Consider the following 23,859-nt stretch of genomic DNA (forward strand, 5'->3'; position numbering starts at 1 on the left):
GATGTTCTGAGCCGAAGGTAAGGTCGGCCTCTGGTGCAGCCCTACCCGGGGGAGCCCCGGGGCGCCTGGAGGTGGCCCCGATCTGACGGAGGAACGGCTTGGCGTGGCGGTCTGACGGCGGCGCTTGGGAGCCGCCCAGCAGGGCCGCAACTGCGCGGTGCGCCGGCACCGCGTAGCGAGCAGTGAAGAGGTCGCGGAGCTCCTCCCAAGATGCCATCGTGGATCTGGGAAGGTTGAGCAGCCAGGTGCGTGGCTCACCGGCGAGGGCCATGGGAAGCCAGTTGGCCATGACCTTGTCATCGCCCCTGGCCTCGAGGACGGCCTCCTCGTACGCCAGCAAGAAAGCCGACGGGTCCGCCGCGCCATCATAGCGCGGCGGCATCTCCGGCCTGAACTAGGGCGGCCACTACACCCGCCGCTGGGCGGGGGCCAGAGCTCGGAGCCCCTGGCCCCGTTGTCGACGCTGATCGTCGGAGTCGGCGGTAGGGCACCTGTCATGTGGGCGAAGCGCGGTGGCGATGGAGCGCAGATTGACGGAAGGGAAGCCGCGGCACACCCCTACCTGGTGCGCCAAATGTCAGATGTGTGGTTCCGGCAAACCCTTAAGGTTCCAACACTGGGGTGCGCGCGAATTCTTTCCCTCCTACCGATCTACGCCCTTGCTCGTTGAGATCTCGTGGACGAACTCAATGAACTCGTAACACATGATTTATATTGGTTCGGGCCACCGTTGTGGTGTAACACTCTACTCCAGTGTGGTGGTGGTGGATTGCCTCTTGGGATGATGATGAACAATACAAGGGGAAGAACAGCCTCCTGAGGTTGAGGTGTTCTTGTGCGTGGCTAACTTGTGTGGGTGAGAGAGTGATCTAAGATGCCGTCTCTTCGCCCCCCTTTTCTATGGTGGTGGCTAACCCTACTTATAGAGGCCCTGGTCCTCTTCCCAAATATTGAGCGGGAAGGGAGCCAACAACGGCAGGCTAATTTGAAGGGGGACAGCTAGTACAAGCTATCCTGACAAAGGGTGGTCCGCGCCTGCGAAAGGCTCTGGTGGTGACGCCGTCTTGGGCTCCACGATGACCTCCGTCTTGCCGTCCTTCTGGACTTGGTCTTGTTGCACCAAAATGGCAACCTTTGCCTGATGCCTCGGTACTCCTCGCCTGCGCTACTTTTCTTAGAACCAAAGAGGAAACAAGGACGCTGCGCGTGCTGGCGCCCGCCTGGTGTCGATCATCATGGCTCACGTCACGAGAGCCTCGTGAGGTTCACCTCGCCTTGATATCTCTGCTCCCCATGAGCCTGCCTGAATAGGTCGCTCCCGAGGAGGTCTCGTGTCGTCCTCCTCGCGAGGCTTGGCCCCTCGCGAGGGTCTTGGATGCCTTGTTGATGAAGATGGGCCATACGGCCAGCTGGCTTAGCCACGCATCTGGCCGCAAGCAGGCAAGTCTGGGGACCCCCGTTCCCAGGACGCCGACAGCCTCCCCATCGCACCGTAAAACTCTGGCCAGGCCATCCCTGTACCCCACATCTTCGGTTATTCTTCAGCAACGGCAGCCCCACCACGCACCCGAACCAGTCAATTGTCGCACTCCCCCTCCGCCTATGACTACACTGCTGCATCTTCCCTGGATCCCGTCTGTTTCCGTCTGAGGCCTCGCCACCATCCTCCGTCTTGGTGCGCTTGCCGCGGAGCCACCGTGCAACATTGTCAGCAAACGAGAGGAATCAGACTGTACATGGAGAGGTTGACAGAAGGGACCCAACAGGCCCATTGCCGTATGCAAGCAAGTGCCTTCTTATTACAAGCAAAACAAATGCTTCCTCCTAATGGTTTCATGACATCTGGGTCCCATCCCATTGTCAACGTACTCAGTAAGCGAGAGAATTGCATAAGGAGCGGCTGACACCAGGGACCCAACAGCTCGCACAATTATTTTCTTGTTTTTTAGATGAGGTGGAGCAGAGTATCAATTGGGCTATGTGGTGGTTGTGGCCAATCTAGCCCAGGATTTTGTTTTATGTTTACCACATGACCAGCCCACCTGTTTTTTTTCTTTGTGAAAATGGCTAGCCCAACTTTATTTTTTTCAAGAATACCCAACCGAGGCCTAGTTGCTTTTCACCGCCCTGCTAGGATGCAAACCAGAAAATGAGCTATAACTAATAATAAATAGGCCGTAAACTAAAAAATAGCAAAACAACAATTAGTTTCAAATTTCGTTTTCTTTGGTTTTGAGATTTTGAATTTCATATTTTTTGTGGTGAAAATTTCATTGGATTTTAGATAGATATATATACTTATTTTTGAAATTAGTTTGAATCTGACTCGAAATTTCGGGATTAAAATAGTTTAAACCCCTCCGAAATATGCAAAATTTCATTGAAAATTTTAACCCTTGCCTGAATATGGGATGTAATGTTAACAAATGGAATATGGGCTGCAATAAACTCCTTAAGAATTAGCAAATGGGCTGTAAATTATTGATAATAATAGCAAATGAGTTGTATGTTGTCTGCCACTGATTTGGAGGTTGACTTGTGGGCCTACTAAGTTGACGCATACGCAAGGTTTTGTCAACTTATTGTCAACACACAATTCTAGCCACAGTGCCCGATGGATGTACATCCAACGGTCATCGTGGTTCTTTAATATCTGATCTTCTTCTTCCATACGTCCAAACCAGCGCTAGTGGGACCGCCTGCTCCCACCTTCGGTGGCTAGCTGTGCTGCCACACAGGACTCACCGCCCCACCCTACTCCCATTGCTGGCCAGGCCATCCCTCTACTCACCCATACCTCCTGTTATTCTCCGGCAACGGCTGCCTCACACCATAGCCGAACTAGTAAACCCTCGTACTCCCCTCCACGTGGGAAACCACTACCGACTCTTGCCCGGTTTCAGGTCCTTCCTTTCCTAGGACTTTCCATCGTCCATCGCAATGGCATGGCGTCGTCAACTTGGTCAATGAACGACAACCATCAGAAGAGGACTGTACATGGAGAAGCTGATAGCTGGGACCTGCGACGTCCATCGTCGCATGCAAGGAAGAGCCTCCTTATTACGTGCAAGAAAAATGATTCCTCCCCTGATAACTAGGTCCCACCAGCTACATCTTCGCACGCAATGAATTGCTTCCTTATTACATGAAAAAATGCCTCCTCCCCCTGACAGCTAGGACCCACCAGCTACATCTTCGCACGCAAGGAAGTGCCTCCTTATTACATGCAAAAAATGATTCTTCCACTTGACAACTAGGACCCAGCAGCTACATCTTCGCACACAAGGAAGTGCCTCCTTACTATGAGCAAAAAATGATTCCCCCCCCCTAACAGTTGGGACCCACCACCTACATCTTTGCATGCAAATAAGTGCCTCCTTATTACATGAAAAAATGATTCCTCCCCCTGATAGGTAGGACCCACCAACTACATCATCGCACAGAATAAAATGCGTCCTTATTACATGCAAGAAAAATGATTCCTCCCCCTAACAGCTGGAACCCGCTAGCTACAACTTTGCATGCAAGGAAGTGCCTCTTTATTACGTGAAAAATGCTTCCTCCCCCTGACAGCTAGGACCCACTAGACATGTTCACACGCAAGGAAGTTCCTCCTTATTATGCACAACAAAAATGATTCCTCCCCCTGACAGCTAGGGCACACCAGCTATATCTTTGCATGCAAGGAAGTGCCTCCTTATTACATGGGAAAAATGCTTCCTCTCCCTAATAGCTAGGACACACTAGACATCTTTGCATGCAAGGAAATTCCCTCCTTATTATGCTCGAAAAAATGATTCCTCCCCATGACAAATGGGACCCACCAGCTATATCTTCGCACGCAAGGAAGTGCCTCCTTATCACCCCTGACAATTGAGACCCACAAGATAAAAGCGTACGTAGTGTTATCTGTCTGATCGTAAAACATGTACGGACATACTAGTCGATCGGTCTCTTTGTAATGATGAACCGTGACTGAGGAAGGAATGTCATGTGTCATAGTAGAGCCCCTAATTTGCAGTTCAGGCAGTCCCGTCTAAATTGTGTACACATACGTACAACAACGCTGCAAAAAATACGGCCATGTATGTACATGCGGGCGGGGTCTCGAATGCGTACTCGCGCATACGTACGACCATGGCTCGTGTTTTCGTGTACATGGAGAGGCCACCAACGGCATCAATGGCCTCGTGTTTATCAGCAACCAACTGGCTGGGTCGGAATGGAGAAACAACATTGTGTTCATCGGGAGGCAACCAACTAGGTCAAAATGCATTCTGTTCATTGGGAGCCAACATGCTTGGACAAAACAACCGAACCAGGGTCCTGTTCATTCACCCCACAGGCTCAGGGTCTGGCGTACCACAAAATGGAGGAAACACACTTATGTTCAACCGCACACAGTCGAAATGGGGTCATGTTCATCGGGAGGGGTCTGGAGTACTGCAAAACGGATGAACCAGACTTTTGTAATCAACCGCCTATGGTCGAAACATGGTCATGTTCATTGGGAGGGGTCTAGCGTACCACAAAATGGAGGAAACGGACTTCTCGCAAACCTCCAACGGTCGAAATGCATCCTGTTCATCGGGAGGGGTGTGGCGTACTGCAAAACGAGACTCCATGGGCTACTGTTCATCCATCGTCGACTTCCCCCAGCCTCCACGGGCTACTGTTCATCCGCAACTGCTTACGGCCTCCCCGATCGACCAGGCTCCTCTTCATCTAGTGCCAACCACTTGCACATAGCCAGGGTACTACGCATCCACAACCAACCCACCTGCTGGGGTCGGGCGTAAGAGTGGGCGGAAACGACGTGAACTGTTCATCCACAGCCAACTAACCAGCTAGGTAAACTCACCATGTCTCGCACAAGGGGCTCGAGCGATGAGTCTCGACTCATGTCTATCTATATCATGCGCGTGGCAGCAACATGCACTATTCATCGAGAGGCAACCCGACATCGGCTGGCTACGTCTCGCGTGGGGTCTAATCGGCTTGAGTAAGCGGCAAGAAGGATCGATCTAGTTCAGTTAGTAGCGAAGGAATCGCTCAAGTTCAGTTAGCAGTGAAGGTATCGATCGAGGTCAGTACATAGTGCGAGGGATGGATCGGTCGTTTTTAGTACTTAGTGCAAAGGCGTCAATCGCTCAGACTTAGTAAGAAAATACCTCGCATAGGTCAGTTAGTGAATACGGCTCGCACACACGCGTGCGTACGAGAGAAACACGCAAACGACTTGGTCGCTTGGGCCTGACCACCCCTACCGTATACCGAGAACTCCCTAAAAATTTCGTCGCCCTTACTTCTACCACAAATTTTTACGTCATGGACGGACCAAAGAATGTCATACAGGTCCGTCTCTGGCCCGCCTAGGACAAAAATACCATTTTCTGTTATAATTTTTTGGCATAGAAGTAGGAGCCCACCGCATCTATGATGATATGTGTTTTTGTCACAATTATCGTCGTAGAAGTGTCTCATCCATGACATAATATTTTTCCGTTCGAGCCATAATGTCATGGATGTGACTTGTTTTGTGGCGTGGCAGGGCCATTTATATCATGCCTTCAAATAAAACTTTGTTCGATTTAACTCCTCGTTAGTGTTTCCAAATAAGGATGTAGGTACACAAAATATAGCAATTCTTTAATGCTTTCAAATAAAGGGTGGGAACATGTACACACATATCAATATTTTACTTCCAAACAAGGATGGGAATATATTGATATATGAGTATTTGGGTAATCATTAATAGTTTCCATATAAAAGCATGTTCACAAAAAGGGTATGCCATTGCTCATAATAGATATATAGAAACATAGTCTACTCAAATAGCAATGGTAACATCAAATTTTAATCAACTTGGGGCTACTGATAAGGGGAAAATTAGAACTTCCCTTTTTGTCATTCGAAAAGCTTTATGAGCACCAAAATTTATCATACACAGTTCTCTAAATGTCCATGACAGATGGGCCCAACCATACAAAGATGAAACTTTTTTAGTAAACTCCGGTAGTATTGTAGAGAAGATACACAATCGTAATGGTCCTTTCCCTTCTATATAAGGGGCTCCCATATCCTGATATCTCACACCAATTTCTCTAGATCATACTAGCTAGATATTCGTAGTAGAAAGTTGATTTCCAGTTGTCCATTTTAGTATGCCAAGGAAGGAGAGGAGATTGGGTATCAAGTACATCCACAATTAAAAAGAGCGTGCCGTCACCTTCTTCAAGCGGCGCGTTGGTTTGTTCAAGTGCTCCGCTGACCTCACTGCCCTCACTGGAGCGAGTGTCGCCGTCGTCCTAGAGACGAACATCAGAAAGATGCACTCATTTGGGACACCATCAGCTGACCCCATTATTAATGGTTTCCTAGATGGGGTTCCACCAACGAATACGTCCACTCGTGGTGTGCTGGCTACAAGGATTGGCCAACTATAATCTGAGGTGGCTCAGTTGGAGGATGAGTATACAATGGAGTATAAGAGAACTAAACTATACATCCAACGTATGAAGGAGATCCAAGTTGGCAACCGTGGGATGACATCAAATCTCATATTCTCCAAAGAAGAAGATCTCAATAAGCTCTTCAATGACATGTCGCGTGTCTAGGAGAACATTAGGCATCAGTTGCCTCTATTGCATCATGGCCATCAATTGCATATCAATGGCCCAAGTGCAACCAAAAACCTGCTACCACCGAGAGGCCTATCATGGGGTAGCCCGGAGACCACTGCTTCACCATCCCAATCATCATCTCCTCACCATATTTCCCAAAATCTAGTACTTTCGGTCCCAATACCAACACCAATGGAATACATGTCGTTTCCAGATTTTCATATGAAGTTGCCACAAGTGTTCCAATCTACTCCTTCATCTTTAGCACAACATTCAGACTTTGTTCTGTCACCAATTCCTAATCAGGTACATGAGCTACCTCCGCAACTGGATTTGGACCATCAGACTTGTGAATGTCCTCACGGCATACTAGATAAACTACATAACTATGCAAGTGTTGACTCAACATTCAAGCTTTCGATCCCAATACCAACATCAACGGAACACATGCTGGTACCAGATTTTCATATGATGTTACCACAAGTGTCCCAATCTATTCCATCATCGTCGACACAACGGTTGGACTTTTTTCTACCACCAATTCCTGATCAGGTACCTGAGCTACCTTTGCAGCTAGATTTGGACCTTCAGACTTGTGCATGTCCTCACGACATACCAGAGAAACCACATAACTATGGAAGTGTTGACTCAACATTCAAGCACAACCTAGAGGATTCCTCCATGTTGATCGACTCCAGTGGCAATAACTTCGTTGTTGAGGACCCCTTTGGCTACGAACACTGGGCTTATGCTCTTTCTGATCAGTCATACTATGAAGAATTCCTACAGGGTAATGCTTACTTGGGTTGTAATGGCACTAATGTAGGCGAATTGTCCATGGAAAATGGTGGATATGATGTCGACGCTCCATGAAAAGTGTTCTTCTAGTTGGCAAGGTGCCGATACTAGCACATTGTATGGACTCTGGTAGTTGCCATTAAGTGATATGTGAACAATCTAGCTAGTAATATTTCAATTATGTATTTTTTCATTTGGTATTTTAAACCTCTTCTGGGCAACAATATGCATGTCGAATGATTTTATTATCATTGAATACTTAATATGTTCTTGCTGATACAAAAGCATGTTGGTTTGTATCCCGGCGATGAACTAAGAAGAACATGGATTTTAAGTAATGCCCCACTTTAGGATGTTATGTCAAACATTATTAATTTGATTTTAGAGAAAGGGTATGCTCGTTGAGTAAACTCAAATTTAATGTAGCTAGGTCCAACTTTGGCTTGAGAGAGAAGCATCAATTACTTATTGCACAAGTTACCAACAAAAAGTAACAACCCGTAAGATTGTGTGATATTGAAGTAAATCGAAGTGTTTCTTAATACATGCTAATGTATCTTTTCATTAAATTAAATAGAATATAACTCAAAATATATGATGCGCACTAATTTTGTATGTTAGTACCACATAAAAATATTGCAAACATAGAAAACCACAACATGTTTTTGAAACTATATGTGAACATTATTGTTGTCTATTCGTACTAGTGTATCCATGTACAATGTTTCTCATATCTAAGAGTCATGTAGACCAAGGTATACGCATGCCCTTGGGTTCTACAAGGAGTCTACTACCCTAATCGGTATATGGTTTGGGTTACCTAAAGGAAGCCTTGCAGGTTCTTAGTAAGAGGCCATGAGTCCTAGTCATACACGGCCTAAAACATTCCACCAGTACATGCAAAAGATATCGGAGAGTCATCTACCCCGCATGTTAATCTAGGAACTTGAATAATAACACTTGATGGTGAATGTAGGTAGCGACGGTTTGTTTCGAAACCCTAGCAGCCATGATAATTAAAATTTGCATAAATCGATTAGGGGTGTATAACTTGGTTTTTGTTGGATGGGCATGTGATGTGATATAGCCTTCATCATATTAATGAGAATATGTGTGAGATGTCTATATGTTGTAATTATTAACATTACCTGTGTGTCATGGTTCTCCATGATGGCTAGAGCCATGTGATTGTAATTTTTATGACTTGTGTGTGAAATTCATGTTGCATTTATTTTTATTAGCTATAGATAGCATAGTATTATTTTGTTCATCGACATGGTGGTGAAAAGTTTTGTGGTGGCGGACCCCAAATGCAAAATCCATATGCAAAGACGGAAGAGAAGAGTTGAAGAACCGGGCCATGGTAGAAAACTTCTGCCATTAAGGAAAGTAAAACTGAACCCTTCCCGAGCTCTCTCATGCCTTCAATGATTTAGGCTGTTGGATTGCGCATCTCGGTCGTACCTGAGCGTCCAAGGCACTTCTTTCTCCCACATGGGCTGGTACTGAGGCAAATATCCTCAGACCGCTATTCCCGTAGCCATTATAAGCTTCTCGTTCACTGAGATACTCTAACATTGGATGCCGAATGAACGATCATGATTGTGCTCCGCGTCTTCTAGCCCCGCCCACCTCGCTCCCCTTCCCACACCAAACCCAATCCCCACCCCCGCCCTCTTGGCCTTCTCTATGCCAGACTTTGGTGCACCACCACTGGCATCATTGCAGCAAAGGGAGAGACGACAATGGCAATGGAAGACTGGAGCGGATCGCCATCTCCACTCATGACGCGACACCCAAGCTGCTCCACCCAAACAGCGACGCGTACGCCCTGCTCCCTGATGACCCACAAGTGTACATGATCAATCGTAGTCCTTTCGATAAGTAAGAATGTCAAACCCAACGAGGAGCAGCAGGAAATGACAAGTGGTTTTCAGCAAGGTAATTTCTGCAGGCACTGAAATTGTCGAGAACAGATAGTTTGATAGCAAGATAATTTGTAACGAGCAAGTAATGGTAATAGTAAATAAAGTGCAGCAAGGTAGCCCAATCCTTTTGTGGCAATGGATAGGCCAAAACGGTTTCTTATAATAGGCAAAGCGTTCTTGAGGGTACATGGGAATTTCATCTAGTCACTTTCATCATGTCGGTTTGATTTATGTTTGCTACTTTGATAATTTGATATGTGTGTGGACCGGTGCTTAGGTGTTGTTCTTACTTGAACAAACCTCCTACTTATAATTAACCCCCTCGCAAGCATCCATAACTACGAGAAAAATATTAAGATAAAATCTAACCATAGCATTAAATTTTTGGATCCAAATCGGTCCCTTACAAAGTAGCGCATAAACTAGGGTTTAAGCTTCTGTCACTCTAGCAACCCATCATATAATAACTACTCCACAATGCATTCCCTTAGGCCCAAATGTGGTGAAGTGCCATGTAGTCGACGTTCACATGACACCACTAGGACAATCACAACATACATATCATCAAAATATCGAACACACATATCAAGTTCACATGATTACTTGCAACATGATTTATCCCGTGACCTCAAGAACAAAAGTAACTACTCACAAATGATAATCATGCTCAAGATCAGAGGGGTATTAAATAGCATAATGGATCTGAACATATAATCTTCCACCAAATAAACCATTTAGTAATTAACAACAGGATGTAATCAACACTACTAGTCACCCAGATGTACCAATCAAAGGTTCCGATATAAAGATCGAACACAAGAGATGAACTAGGGTTTGAGAGGAGATGGTGTTCTTAAAGATGTTGATGGAGATTTCCCTCCGAAAGATGAGAAGGTTGTTTGTGATGATGATTACGATGATTTCCCCCTCCGGGAGGGAAGTTCCACCAGCGAAATCACTCCGCTGGAGGGCAAAAGTACTCCTGCCCAAGTTCGATCCCGAAAGTCCTCCCTTCATTTTATCTAGGTCAAAATGACTTATATACCAGAAGATGGGCACCGAAGGTGGGCCGAGGAGGGCACAACCCACTAGCGTGCGCCAAGGCTCGTGTCTTGTGCTCACCAGGGTGGCCCCCTCCGGTAGTTATTTGCTCCAGTATTTTTCATATATTCCAAAACAATTCTCCATAAATTTTTATCTCATTTGGAGATGTGCAGAATAGGTAACTCTGGCGTAGCTTTTTCAAGTCCAGAATTCCAGCTGCCGGTATTCTCCCTCTTTGTGTAAACCTTGCATATTATGAGAGAAAAGGCATTATAATTACTCCAAAAAGCATTATTATGCATAAAAACATAGTAACTAATAGTAGGTGAACACGATGCAAAATGGACGTATCAATTCCCCTAAGCTTAGACCTCGTTGGTCCTCAAGCAAAAAACCAATATCGAAAACATGTCCACATGCTTAGGGAAAGAGAGAGGTGTCGATAAAAACAAAATACGGACATAGAAGCATCATGCATATTATTATAACAACAAAAAACTTTATCATAAAACTTTATCACATAACTTTAATCATATAACTTCTCATGAACAAGTAACAATTCATCACAATATCGAAGTAGAAGCATAAACTCTATTGAAAACCAACAAAATATGTTCTCAGTCAACTTTGCAACTACAATTCATCATATTTTCAGGAAGGATCTTGTATCGAAGCCTTTTGGCAAGTCCACATACTCAACGATCATATAGTCTTCTGTGATTGCTAACACTCACCGCATACCCATGAGAAAAACTTTCAACCAGACACATAAGGAAGACAGGGGCTTATAGTTTCGCCTCCCAACGTATTCACCTCAAGGGTGATGTCAACAATAATAACTCATGCTCATTCACATCCAACTGGATATATGTGCCTAGATCTTTCCTCACCACATGATGCTTGCAAAAGAGAAAATAAAAAGGAACAGGGAAGAATACTTTGACTCTTGCATAAAAGTAAATACATAAAAGTAAAACACATAGGCCCTTCACAAAGGGAAGCAGAGGTTGCCATGTGCTTTTGGTTTGTATGCTCAATCTCTTAGGGCAAAAGAATGTCACATTATATTGCCACTTGTGATAGCAACCTTTATTATGCAGTCTATCGCCTTTATTACTTTGCCATCACAAGTTCGTACAACGCTCAATTTTCTCTTACACTAAATGATCCAACACATTTAGAAGCAATTTTTATTGCCTTATTGCACCGATGACAACTTACTTGAAAGATCTTACTCAATCCATAGGTAGGTATTGTGGACTCTCAAAACAAGATTAGGGTTTAAGGGTTTTTGGATGCACAAGTAGTATCTCTACTTAGTGCGGAATTTTGGCTAGCAAAGATAGGGGGCAAGCACCACATGTTAAAGGATCTATGAGAATATAACTGCTATGTGAGTATGAACAAGTATAAATCATTACATTTTCTTCCACATCCAACGTTAACAATTTTGGCATATAGTATTTTGATGAGGGCTCACAATCATAAAAGATGTCCAAGATAGTTTATTTGCATGTGAATCTTCTCTTCCCTTATTAATTCTTTCATGAATTGCATCATTGACCAACGTTATGTTTGTCAATCTCCAATAAGTTTTACCACTTATACTTCTCCTTATGTGATGTCATTACTTACCATAAGATTAGCATATGATCTTTTTCATTTATTTTTCTTCCTTTTATTTTGATTGGAACATAAAAGTAAAGAAATAAAAACTCGAACTAAACTTTATTATATATCTTGCACACTATTACAAAGATAGATACATCACTAAGCAAAACACTCGAAGAAAAGATCGAACTAAACTTTTATTCAACTAATTCAAAAGATAACAAAAGATCAAACTAAGATAAATAAAGGCAAAGAGAGTGGTGTGATACGACACAGGCCACCTCCCCCAAGCTTGGCACGAGCCAAGGGGAGTGCCCATACCCAATACTCAAGTCTCCTTTGGTGGTGAATAAGGTGATGGTGGTGGTGGTGATAAGGTAGTAGCTTCACACCTCCTCCTCAGCTTACGCTTGAGGAGGGAATTTTCCTCCCTCAAGTCATCAATCTCTTATTCCAACATTAATATATTTTTTCATAATTATTGTTTGTTTTCTTGCAGAAGACAAAAAGGGATAAACTGGATCTTAGGTTTCTTTGCTTTATTGGGAAGACTTGACTTCTTCAATTCCACGTACATGTCCCCAGGTTGAGGCAGTGGAACTTCATATTCATCTGAGCTTGTTTCTTCCTTCCCTTTCAGATCATAGTCTTCTTCTTCCTCCGTAGTCCAACCATAATGTTCCACATCTCCGTAAACCTTGGGATTTGCAATATAATCAGCAACATAGCTCTCACCCTCCGAGTCTTGTGATGACATATTTTCAGATCTGTCAAGAAAAATAGCGAGAAAGAAGAGCAGAAGATTTCTCTGCCATACGGTGGTTAATAGGTTCGGGGGGTATATAAAGATTTTTTATCTTTGGAAACAAGCAAAACAAGGGGTAAACAGAGTCAGGAAGGTGCCCGAGGTGGGCACAAGCCAGGCGCGCCCTGGTGTCTTGTGCCCACTTCGCTTGCCTTCTCGGTTGTTTATTATTTTCCTATTTTTTGTAATATTCCAAAACTGAAAAAAATGCGGATTTTCCGGAGTCCGTTTACTTACCGTATCACGTACCTCCTCTTTTTTCATGATTCTGGAGTGTTCCGGAAGGTTTCATTTATGTGTTCCTTGGCTGTCATGGTTTGGATAATATTGCTTTCAACATTAATAGGCGTACCTGAAATATAGTACTGTTTGATTCTTTCCCCATTGACAACCTTCGGATTAGTACCTTCGGCATTATTTGTTTTGACAACTCCAGAGCGATAAACCTCCTCGATAATATATGGTCCTTTCCATTTGGAGAGAAGTTTTACTGCAAAGAATATGAAACGAGAGTTGTACAAAAGAACATATTCTCCAACTTTGAACTCCTGCTTTTGGATTCTTTTATCATGCCATCTTTTCACTTTTTATTTAAATAGTTTGGCATTTTCATAAGCTTGGGTTCTCCATTCATCTAGTCAGCTAATATCAAATAACCTCTTTTCACCAGCAAGTTTGAAATCATAGTTGAGTTCTTTAATTTCTCAATATGATTTATGTTCTAACTCAACAGGTAAATGACAAGCTTTCCATAAACCATTTTATAAGGAGACATACCCATATGATTTTTATATGCTGTTCTCTAGGCCCAAAGTGCCTCATCCAATTTCTTAGACCAATTCTTTTGGGACCTATTAACAGTTTTTTGTAATATTATTTTTATTTCTCTATTTCTAAATTCAACTTGACCACTAGAATCAGGATGATAAGGTGATGCAATTCTATGGTTAACATCATACTTGGCAAGCATTTTATGGAAAGCACCATGAATAAAGTGTGAACCACCATCAGTCATTAAATATCTAGGGACTCCAAACCTTGCGAAAATAACTTCTTTAAGTATTTTTATGGAAGTATTGTGATCAACACTACTAGTTGGAATAGCTTCTACCCACAGTAACATAATCCACAACAACCAAAATATGAGTATACCCATTAGAGGAAGGAAAAGGTCCCATATAATCAAAACCCCAAACATTAAATGGTTCAATAGTAAGTGAATAGTTCATAGGCATTTCTAGATACTTACCGATATTACCAATTCTTTGACATTCATCAGAAGATAAAACAAACTTACGGGAATCCTTGAAGAGAGTAGGCCAATAAAACCCAGATTGCAATACCTTCTAAGCAGTTCTATCTCCTACATGATGTCCTCCATAAGCTTCAGAGTGACATTTTCGTAAGATTTGTTCCTGTTTATGCTCAGGTACAGAACTTCTAATAATACAATATACTCCTTTATGGGAAACTAGGTAAATGTAATGTCTTAAATCATAGAAGATATTTTTATTTTGTTGGTATGTGAAACTAGGTGGTATATATTTAGCAAAAATGTAATTAGCATAGTCAGCATACCAAGGAGTGTTATGGGAAACATTTATTGCAGCAAGTTGTTCATCAGGAAAGCTATCATCAATAGGTAGTGGGTCATCAAGAATATTTTCTTACCTATACAAGTTATGTGCTACGGGGTTCTCAGCTCCTTTTCTATCAGTAATATGTAAATCAAATTCTTGTAGCAGAAGAACCCACCTAATGAGTCTAGGTTTAGCATCTTATATCAGTGCTAAGTGCGACCCCGTCCCACCTAATATCTTTCTGGAAAGGCTTTTCAAGCCATCCGTGGTGTGGCAGGGGGAAAACGGCAACACTAGTCCGGATCCAAACAAAACCCCAGATTCCGAAAACACCGATATCGTCGGAGGCTCAACCACCGAAATAACACCGTCGGCTCATCTCATTATGGCAGTCATTGCCCAATGGACCGAACCCTTCTTGGCCTACCTTAATAAGAAGGAGCTTCCCGAGGATCAGAATGAGGCCCGCTACATTGTCCAGCGTTCGAAGGCCTACAAAGTTCATGATGGAGAGCTCTATAAGAAAAGCGCTACCGGAGTTCTTCAATGATGTATGTCCGAAGAAGAGGGGCGGCAGCTCATGGCTGAAATTCACGCCGGACTCGGTGGTCACCACGCCGCAGCTCAGGCCCTTGTTAGCAAGGCCTTCCATTTAGGGTCTAATTGGCCGACGGCCCGAGCAGATGCACAGGACCTTGTCCAACATTGCGTTGGATGCCAACTCTTTGCCAACCGAAGCCATATGCCCCCCGCTGCCTTACAAAGAATCCCCATCACTTGGCCTTTTGCGGTCTGGGGACTCGATATGGTCAGACTCCTTAAAGGAGGAAGCCATAAGAGAAAGTATCTGCTGGTCATGGCGGATAAATTCACTAAGTGGATAGAGGGAAAACCGGTCAAAACGGCCGAAGCAGGGCCGGTAATAGATTTCATATCCGGCGTGGTACATCGTTATGGTGTCCCACACAACATAATCACAGATAATGGCTCTAATTTCATAGCCGATGAGGTGAAAACCTGGTGTGATAATCTGGGCATTAAGCTCGATTACGCCTCTGTCTATCACCTGCAGACAAACGGTCAAGTCGAATGGGATAATGGTCTTATTATGAGCGGCATCAAACCTAGACTAGTGCGGTCTTTCAAAGAATCAGACAAGCACTGGGTGGAGGAACTTGCCTCCGTACTCTGGGGGTTGCGGACCACGCCCAACCGCACTACTGGATATACACCTTTCTTCATGGTGTATGGTGCAGAAGCAGTGTTACCCTGCGATATTATTCATGACTCACCTTGAGTACGCATGTACGAAGAGAGAGAAGCTGAGCTTGATCGGCAGGACATCTTAGATGCTCTAGAGGAGGAGCGCGATGTCGCAAAAGCCCGTTCCGCATTTTATCAATAGCAGGCTCACAGGTATCAAAGCAGAGAAGTGTGGGCCAAGACTTATAACATTGGCAAACTCGTTCTACGCCTGCCGAAGAAGAACAAGCACAAACTCAAGCCCAAGTGGGAGGGTCCCTTCATCATTGACGAAGTTCTCTCCGGAGGAGCGTGCCGCCTGCGTGATGCGTTAGACAATCACGTGGAGCCAAACCCCTGGAATGCGGCCAGACTCCGAAGATTTTACGCCTAGCGCCAAACTCGGTGTTCGTCTCCTTCCTCCTGTTATTAACGTTATTCTTTTATCTCTTTTCATTTTTTATCTTTTTTTGTTTTGCTCTTTGGCCCTACGGCTTTAGTACGGCTAGGCTGTCCTCCCGTGATGCGTACATCTCCACATATGTATGTTCATTATACCTGGGGGCTTCTCGTACAGAAGCTTGCTATTATTCTTCGAGCATCAAGCTCACCACATACGCATTTTTCCATATGTACCTTTTCTTCGCCATTATATGCATCGATATGACTTAAGTTTTGGCCAAGCTGGGTTGCCTGGATCCTGTGCTTATGCCCTACGTTCCCGTTAGTTCGGCTAGGGCATAAAGGGAGCACCTCTGCGATTGTTACTGCCGGGTCATCCGGATGTGTATCTCAGACTGGGTGAAGCCGAAAGCTAGCGTTCTTAAGGGAATATTCGGTTGGCAAATTAAAGACGTTTCCGCATTCACTCCATTGTGAAACCCCAGAAGTTACTTACCCTACGATTTTTTCAATCATAGTTCGGACATGCACATTAAACACATGCACACCCAGGGAAAGGAACCCTTAACGGAACTATTCTCTATTCTCTTTAAAAAGGCACCTTTGTGGTACAGTCGGGGTGGTATATGCAAAAATACCCTGACCTCTCGCAGGGACTTCCTCAGTCCTTTGGCTTCCTGTCGCATAACATCTGATCGATGTCTTTCAACTTGAAGTTGAGACTCAAGAAGCCGAACTGATTTAGGCAATGAGTTCGAAGAGCTGGTGCCAGCAGTGGTAGCCAGTAACTCAAACACTACATCAAGACAAGACTTTGGAGTTGTCTCAGTGTCTTCAATATAGTTTTTATCAGCTTTCTTGGAGACCAACAGGGATGTCTCACTATCTTGAACCTTATCTGCATTACTCCCTTTACTATTGCATAACAGGGTACTCTTCTCCAATATTTTATCCGCGTTCTAAAAGAGAAACAAACAAACACATCTCAGTTTTACAATGTAGTATATGAAACTCATTTTGGTAAACCAGTTCAGTAGTAAGGTGGACAGGATAACAGCATGAAACAAACATATATCTATGTAGTATGGTCACTGTATGGTCTATATCATTCTAGTTTATGTAGCCATATCAAGATAGATACAGTTTGAATCATATCTATTTAAGACAAAGCAGCATAGAAAGAATATAAGTGTGGGAAACTACACAGCAATAACAACACTTGTAATGTCCATGGCATGAGAATGTAACTGTTTATTCAATTGAAATTGAAATCAACATAGAGCAAGTTACAATAGCAAACAGCCAAACACGTTGAAGAAACAGGTTTAAAACATACCTGTTGCGCCATTAGAGTTTCAGTTGCATCCTTCAAATTTGAAATTAGTTGGTATCAGTAAATACAGTGATGCAAGAGCAAAGTAGTATGAACTATAACTACGGAACCTGACCTGAGAACAATTCTTCTTCTGCTTTAAGCGTTGACTTCGGGTTCGGAGTGGTGGTCCTCGTGATTTGGGCACTGCAGTTGCCTTACTAACTGCTCGTGTTTGGGTGCTCTGTGGTGGAGACATTGTTGTGTCAACGGGAACTGGGTGTCTATCTACTAGGGTTGGGGTTAGAAGGGGTGTAGCTGGTTCTCTGTCCAACTGGGTAGGGGTACAATTTGCATGAGTGTGGGTTATGTGTGGTGGGGCTGGTTCTTAGGCAAGTACAACCGTGGTTCTATCTACATCGACAGGTAGCATGATCTTTTCTGAAGACTGTGTTTTTACTCCCATAGATACTGCCATGATTCCCTCCAATTGAAATGGTTGATAAACAAGAAAAGTAATTGAATGTACAGACATTGTAAGATAGACAGGTGCAATGGATAGTAGGGAAGAAAACAGGGCATGAAATAATTCACATTTATGTTGTCTAAGCAAACAGAATAGCAGGACATAATTTCACATATATGATGGCTAATTAAACAGGATAGCATGACACAATTTCACATGTATGATGGCTAACTAAACAGAATAGAATGACATACTTCAAAATATGATGACTATGTAAACAGGATGACACGATATAACTATACGATGTGTCTATTAAAGTGGTTGGCATGGCATAAATCACAAATATGCCGTCGATGGAAACATGATGGCATGATAATTCACGGATAGAATGACATAATTTAAAATATGATGACTATGTAAACAGGATGAGATGATATAACTATATTATGTCTTTAGAAAATGGGTTGGCATGCCATAATTCAGATACATGTTGTCTATGTAAACATCATGGCATGACATAATTCAAATATATGATTTATATAGTAATGAAGTGAGCAGAGGGCAATTGCATATATGATGTGTCAACTAAGGAGATGGCATTCAATATTGTGTATATGATGTAAAAACTAAGCATTGCAATACAACATATGCATTATATGAGTAATATAACCCTGCCAAGTTTGAGCATACACCTCAGGGGGATAATAGGACTGGTCATCTGCCTCTGAATCCTCCTCTGAAGAGCTATCTGTAACCAGCAAGATATCTGCTTCAGCAGGTAGAATTGTCTGCTCTGAAGGCCTTGTTTTCACTCCAGATTTCTCCATCACCAATTCAAATGGCTGATGCACAGGAAGAGCAGTTGAATATACAAACATTGTCGACAAAAGCAATGTGAAATACAAAAAAGGACGGCATGATATAATTCACATATATGACGCTTGCCTAAACAGCATGGCATTGCATAATTCACATACATAATGCCTTGTAACAAGATAACATTGCATAATTCACATATATAATGTCTTGCAACAAGATGGCATTGCATAATTCACATATATGGTAATTAGACACTAAACAGGTGGCATTCACACAAAGCATGTCTAAGCTAAGCAAATGACATAGCAATGCAAGATACCATACGCACGGTATGAGCAACATAACCCTGCCAAGTTAGGGCATGCACCTCGGGGGGGGGGGGAATATGACTGGTCATCTGTCTTTGAATCCTCCTCTGAGGAGCTATCGGTAACCAGCAAGACATGCGCTTCGTCAGATAGCATTGTCTGCTCTGAAGACCTTGTTTCCACTCTAGAGTTTTCCATGACCGTGCCTAATGGCTAATGCACAGGAAGAGTAATTGAATGTACTAAAATTGTTGACAAATTTAACACGTAATAAAAAATGATGGCATGATATAATTCACATATAAGATGACTGGCTAACCAGGGTGGCATTGCAAATTTCACATATATGATGCCTGGCTAGACAAGATGGCATTGCATGATTCACATATACGATAAAGAAACTAAGCAGATGGCATTGACACAAAGCATGTCTAAACTAAGCAGATGACATCTTTAATGTATATAGTAAGCAATGCAAGGCACCATATGCATGATATTACCAACATCAGCATGCCAAGTTAGAGCGAAGACCTCATGGGGTAAATAGGAGTGGTCTTCTCCTTCTGAATCCCCCTCAGAACAGTTGTCTTCCTCTTGATTACGATCCGAAATGGGTGGAGGGGGGCTGCCTTTGCACCCACCATGGAATGACGTCTGCATGAAATTTTATTGCCACGCAAGGCTCGTCTCTTTTGCTCTACATGATCAGTTCCATTGTGTACAATAACTGGCATCCATAGGAATAAAACATAGTGAGATTATGTAAGGAGTGCATGCACAAATCCAGAGTGATGGTAGCAAACTGTGGATAGACCCAAAACTAATGATAGCAGGCAGATAATAGCTTTAGTTAAAAAATAAAGTTAATGGCTCCTTTAATGTTTGTTTGCACCCAACATCAAACTCATAGTAGACACCGGAGATTAACCAGATAGTAGACAGATAGTATTGATTGCTGCCCCAATATGTACCCCACAACCATTTAAAAACTCAAGTTTCAGCATTAGTTTGGACCTGACTCGGAGTCTAATAGGTGAACACGACGATAATGTAGCATGCCATCATATTAAGAGACGCATAACGTAAGTAGACACGGAAGAGTGCGACCTCTCTTGCGGACCCGTGTAGTCCTCAAGGTCATCTGCTCAGTTGATGATGGTAATGCAGTTGTCGTGGCTGCCGACGGCGGGGAAGAAGATCTGAGGCGGCGACAGACAGTCTGGAGAGCGGATCCCTGCTGTGGTGAACCCTTCCATTGTTGGAGCAGCTGAGCTGGGGTGGAACACAGCGCCGCAGGAGCAGGACAAACCACACAAGGTTTTCTTTGACACATATCTGTAACCAAAGTAATTGAGTAAGGGCTTGTTTGAATTTGAGGATTCTAACAATGCAGGGATAGGAAATAGACAGGAATAGGATATGAATGCAGGTGCAAAATAGAGAATTTAAAAACACAGGATTTCTGCCAATCTGGGTGTTTGATTCACAACAATTTGAAGATCACAGGATGCAAAAAAGCATGGTGAGATTAAGTCAAACCACAAGAAAATGTACGGTTATAATGCTATTATGGTACTATCTCTTAGTCTTGTGCTTGATGAATAGGAATATGAAAAGGAGGAGAAGTGGAAATTAGAATTCCTACGGTTTTTCTTTCAAGGAGACACTAAAGGAACAAATCCTACAGTTTTCCTTTGCTCCATTCCTTTGCACCAAATTCATGAAAAGTAGTACCATAGGAAACTTTCTAATTCCAATGTTTTTCATTCACTTTTCCTTTCAAGCACTGGCGATTCTAGTAGGCAGGATTGAGCAAGGAAAATCCTACACTAAAAAAATGTTTTTGTGCTACTTCTATTACTTTGGACCCAGGCCACTGCCATACTAGCTCAACTCCCAGGGCCATCGACAATTGCACAGCTCAAACGCGCAGAGATAAATAATGATGGAGTTCAAGAGAGTCCATCACGGGTAGCTAAGTTGCCTAGTACCTCACTGCTTGTCATATAGTAGGATAAAATAATCGTATTTCCCGTTACTACGAGTACTTAGTGGACAATATATACAACATGTAGAGTAAAAAAGAGATGCAACTAGTGTACAACCTCTTTGGCGAAGCCACGTCGATCTCAGCGTGATTGGGTTGGCCAGTGAGGATGCTCTGGCTGACTTTGCTGTCGGAGGAGGGGAAGAAGATCTTAGGCGCCTGGAGATGGAGCCCAAGGTACTGCTCCGCTGTGATGGAGGGTTTCATCGTTGGAGCAGCTCTGGTGAGTTTAGGACAAGAGAGACAACGAACAACGTTAACACGAGTGGAATTCTAATAGCATCTCCAATACATGACGTAAAATACATAACCACAAAGTGCTAGATGTAAAATACATCAGTCGCTCATCTCTGAACTTAACTGTTGAAACTGAACTTAACTGACAAAACTGAATTTTGCTGTCGAAACTGAATTTTGCTGTCGAAACTGAACGCACTAGCAAGGTGAGGCTACACGTCGGTCGACTGACTTTTTCATCTCTAGTCAGTCGATTTTGCAGCCGTTGGATACGAAATCAAGGGCCTGCGGTTCATCTTCAACCTCCACCCCCTTGAGCTGCCAGCCACCACCGGCCAAACAGCAGCCCCCTGCCGCCCGCGACCGGCGGCGCACCGCCCCGCCCGCCCCGAAAACACTCCCCACCGCCGGTCCGCCGCCGCCCCGGCCATCCCTCTAGGCCCCCTCGCGCTGAGCTTTTTCTCCGACGATCCCCACGCCACCGCCCCGCCAACGCCCCGCCACCGTCGGCGACCACCGCCCCCATCCTGAACCTTAAGATAGATAGTGGGGTACCTCTCCGGCGAGCCCCCTCCCCGCTGCGGCTGGTTCTTCCTTCACCCCGGCGAGCCCCCCCCCCCCCCCCCCCCCCCCCCCCCCCACACCCCCTGAAAATCGACTGACATGAAAGTCGATTCAGTCAACTGAAGTTTAGCTAAATTGGAGCAACATTGCAAGCAAGAGCAAGAGCAGACCAGTCAGGGGACCGAGAGCAAGAGCAGAGCAGCAGCGCGAGCGAGAGCTAAAGCAGCAGCACCTCCTACTGATGTGGACGTCGCCGCCGAGGGAGCGATGCCGTGGAGGAAGTGGCCTGCGACGCTGCCGTGGATGGAGTCGTGCCGTGTCGGCTCGGGACCGAGCGCCGGCAGCACCGTGAGATCGAATCAAGAAGAAAATGCGGCAATTAGTGTACAACCTCGTTGGTGGCGCCGATTGGGCCGCAGCTTCATCCGAGGAAACAGTGATGATGATGCTATTCTGGTGGTGGAGGTGAAGACGACGGTGTGGGAATAGAGGTGGCGCAAAAGACAAGGGGAACATCGGGGCAGCTCCTTGGAGGTGGAGGACGGGGTGGCTGAACCGGCGGGACGATGAGATCGACGACGGATCCTCATCCGGTACGGTGGATGAGGGACGTCGAGGTGTTGCTGTGGACGAGGTCGTCGGGGAAGAGGCCCTGGCTGGGTGGCGGACGGAGCAGGGTGTGGGGTTTCGTCGCGGGTTTTCGTGGCCTCGGTGTACGAATGGGTGGGCGGATGGGATGGCAGTGGGGAACCATGGCTTAGAGACGCGCTTGTCCGAAATGTGGGGTAAGTTACGAAAGTACACCCAACGATTTGAGGCGGTTCTTTCAGTTCAAGGGTACCACGGGCATTTTGCGTGTCAGGATTTCACAGGAGGTGGGAGTTTTCACGTGCGTTGTAATTTTGGAATAGCAAGGCATAACGAGATGGAGGGAGTTGTCGGAGCACAACGAGACACAGATATATCTTAAATATTTCGGTCTAACAAGGCGCGGGTTGAAGAGGCAGGAGTTTCGCAGCACGATAGATAGAGATGCTAGCTTGAATTTTCGGCATAACAAGGCGCGGCTTGAAATTTCGGAAGAACAAGCTTAGCGTGTACCCAAAAAAAGACAATTTGCACCTCAACACGCACAACACACACACAAACACCATTTAGACTAGAGTAAGGTACATGTGCATTGCAAGCATGAGATTTGGCAACCAAATTATGAATAAATACCACATTATAGCATGGAAGCTTTGAGTCATATATGCATGATGTAGATGTTCGTGTAATTCTTATAGTTCATTTCATTCAAAATCATCTAGTTTTTATAAGAAAGCTAATCTATTTTAAGATTCATGGAATTGTGCGTCGCAAGACATAAATTAAAAACAAATAATGGCAAATCATGTAGAAAAACAATTTGGTAATTCTGATACGGAAGATTCTAGAACAAATAAGAAGTGCTTGTGTTTTGATGTTTGTGCATTATGCTTAAGTTCAACCATGGAGTCTTCTAGATTATACATGTGGCAAAATCTGGTGGAATCTAGATGATATCCAATGGCCAGTAGTGCTCAAATTTGCCATCTTTGGACCATCGGATTTGCCTCATCCAACGACCGTCTTTCAAAGCTAAAGTTATCCGCACACTATATAAAAATATAAAGGGGTGTGTCCATGCACGGATGTGACGTGGCCAAATGATGTGTGCCATCGGTATCTCAAATTCAAATCAGTCTGACCTTGTTCAATGTGTATACATTACAACATGCTCGTTTCCAAACCACACCGCGCAGATCTCCATTATATTCATGCATGCATGGGTTTCAAACATCAGGATCTCTTATTCAAATATTTGAATTCAACTTTACATTGATTATGACCTCACCTATTCTTTTACACCCACACAGTAGTCTTCTCTTTATAATTGTACCACTAACTTCCTCTCGTGCATGCATGCACACACACTACCAGTCGGCATTATCCATTGCACGCATGCAATATTTTTCTTCAGGTCGGTCTCCCATGAAGGCACACACCCACACACATCCCCCTCTCCATCATATCGGGCATTCTTTATCTCTC

At 44.1% G+C, this 23,859-nt stretch overlaps 1 pseudogene; it reads left to right on the forward strand.

Moving 5' to 3' along the window:
- The first annotated feature begins 6,164 nt into the window (after nt 1–6,164).
- LOC125519085 lies at nt 6,165–7,496 on the forward strand (annotated as a pseudogene).
- The last annotated feature ends 16,363 nt before the right edge of the window (nt 7,497–23,859 follow it).

Source organism: Triticum urartu, chromosome 7, assembly GCF_003073215.2.
Source record: "Triticum urartu cultivar G1812 chromosome 7, Tu2.1, whole genome shotgun sequence".
NCBI classification, from domain to species: domain Eukaryota; kingdom Viridiplantae; phylum Streptophyta; class Magnoliopsida; order Poales; family Poaceae; genus Triticum; species Triticum urartu.